At 47.6% G+C, this 2,500-nt stretch overlaps 1 pseudogene; it reads right to left on the minus strand.

The window, feature by feature from the left end:
* LOC142919100 (28S ribosomal RNA) overlaps positions 1 to 2,500 on the minus strand; it is a 10,340-nt pseudogene that overhangs the window by 3,965 nt on the left and 3,875 nt on the right.

Genomic DNA, 2,500 nt, shown 5'->3' on the forward strand with positions numbered 1-2,500 from the left:
TCATCTCTCCCGTCTCGGATATGAACCGTGGCTCTTTGTATACAGACCAGCCCAATCTAGCCGCTTCGTCTGCCAGAATGTTACTGATCTTGTTATGTCGCGCAATTCTTGCTTTCTGTACTGCAGGACATTGACCGAGAATGTGCGAAAGGGACTCGAGTCTGGCAGAGCATTTCCTGCAGGAACGTAAGGCCCCATCTCTGCCTCTGTTCAAGCTTTCTCTTGTTGGGTAAATATTTGCCCTTAGTTGTAGTGCTGCGATAAAAAAGCATTGTTTAAAGCCGCACCATGGCCTCAACCAAGCATTACTGATTCTATCATGCGCAAAGTTTACAATGCCCCTTCCTTGAACCGGCTTTTCGCACCATCTCTGAAATTCATGCTCCCTCCAATCGCAGGGTCTCGGATATACAGGTTCTTTTGACACCGAGTCCCTGAGAACGAATGTTGGGATTGCATCACTGTCACCCCCTGCTCGTACCCACAAATTACGGTATTCTTCCTCCATACCCTGCGAGGACACAATATTACGGGTGATAGCATCGGACGAGTTTGCTATACGTTGCAGCCTTCTAACTTGAACCGAAGGGATTGTTTTTTCCAGTTTCAAGATGGCAAGGCCTCCGTCTCGGGCTCTGGCATATAACAGTCCATCACAAGTTGAAGCGGGAAGGTGGAGCCATCCTTTTACCGCCTTTCTAATCTCTTGGTCCAACCCACGGAGAGTTGATTGCTTGCAGTCCGAGTGGTCTGCAGGATATAACAATCTGGGTAGGGCATAGGCATTGAGTAGTTCGACCTTCTGAGTTGGCTTCAGAGGCGCCTCATCGATTTTCGAGATCCATGTCTTTAGCTGACAATGTAGATCAGGCTGTATAGTGCCAGTCCAAGGGCCAATTTTCAGGCCAAGGTATTTCGTTGATTCATCAGGTTGGATCATATGGACATCTTTATTTTTGATAGTCCATGGGTCGCAGTTGTTCACCGTATATGAATCTTTGGTTGGGCTTATCATGAAGCCCTGGCACTTTCTGGCCTGAACCTCCAATCCCGATAGCCCACAAAATGATTCCAAGATCGCTAGATTGGCGGCCATACCAACCCAAGATTCGCTCACCAACACCAAATCATCAGCAAACGCAAGAGCTGTCACGTGGTCGGTATCAATGGAGTACCCAACTCCGTGTGACTCTAGGGTGCATATCAAAGGGTCCATGGCAAGATTGAAGAGCAGGGGTGACATGGGGTCACCCTGTTTGACACCAACACGTATGCTAATTTCTCGAGTCGACTCGCCATTGCTTTTGAACGAGGTCGTACACCGATCGTAGGCGTTCTGGATGATGCCCACCACGTGTTCATCTACTTTCTTGTGCCTTAACACCCATAAAATATGAGCATGCGAAACCGAGTCAAAAGCTTTCGCTATGTCGATGAACATGACAGCCAACGGCCTGTGCAATTTCTTAGCGTGTCTCATAAGGTCCTGTAGCACCTTAAGATTTTCAGAGCAGCCAGATGCCGCTATAAAACCACGCTGCCTTGGGTTTAAGGGACAAGCACGAGCAAGACGTGCAGTCATTATTCTGGAAAATAATCTCAGAATCATTGAACCAATCGTTATTGGTCTCCAGTTCCCCAATTCTTTCAGCTTTTCATCGTCCATAACCTTAGGAATAAGAATCGTCCTATTCTTTTTCAACTCTTTGGGAATAATTCCTGTAATCATCCATGCATTAAATAGGGCTGTCAGTGTCCGACCCTCGGGGTCGGCAGCACAGATTGCAGCCCTTGTTAGGCCATCTGGCCCAGCTGCTGACGTTGGTTTAATGGCCCGTATGGCAGTCTGAACTTCCTCCACCGAAATTAGGGGCTCAAAGTATTCGTTATTTGCAACACCTGATGACTTAAATTGGCCCAGGCCATTGAATGGCAACACCTTCTCCCATTTTTCGCAGTAAAAACGATATACATCTGCGTTCGGGATTCGGCATTCATGACGTTCAGTGCCATCCAGGACTAAGGACGCAAGAAGAGAGCGGTTCTTAAAGAAGAGCTTCTGGTGCTTCATGAAGCTTCCTCGTTTTTCCGCTCTCTTCTTCATCCAAGATCGTGTGGGTAATATCCTGGGTTTAATAATGTCGTTCTCAGGTTTTGAACGTTTGCCTTTGTTTTTCACCAATCTCATCGGACAAAGCATCAATGCTGTGGCAGTTTCTACGAGGGCATCATGTTGGCCCTCGCCGTTAAGCCAAGCCTTTATTGCCTCCATTGCAGGCTTTTCCAGGGTCCCAGAATTCTCATTCGTAAGCCGCTCAGCTGCTTGAGCGAGTATGGATGAAGTCCCCGTTGTTACATTTGGTGGGGGAGACAATGTCTCAAGAGGCCTAGAAGAAAAATGTAAGCTGTCTGACATGGGGGCCCCTGTCTTTTTACTTAGGTCCCGTCTCTTGTCAGAGACTTGCTTGTTGGTCTTAGTCCCAAGCGCTTCAGCAATGAT

Source organism: Petromyzon marinus, unplaced genomic scaffold, assembly GCF_048934315.1.
Source record: "Petromyzon marinus isolate PM22_M1 ecotype Great Lakes invasive population unplaced genomic scaffold, UKy_Petmar_22M1.pri1.0 PM_G_Scaffold_6, whole genome shotgun sequence".
Taxonomy (NCBI): Eukaryota; Metazoa; Chordata; class Hyperoartia; order Petromyzontiformes; family Petromyzontidae; genus Petromyzon; species Petromyzon marinus.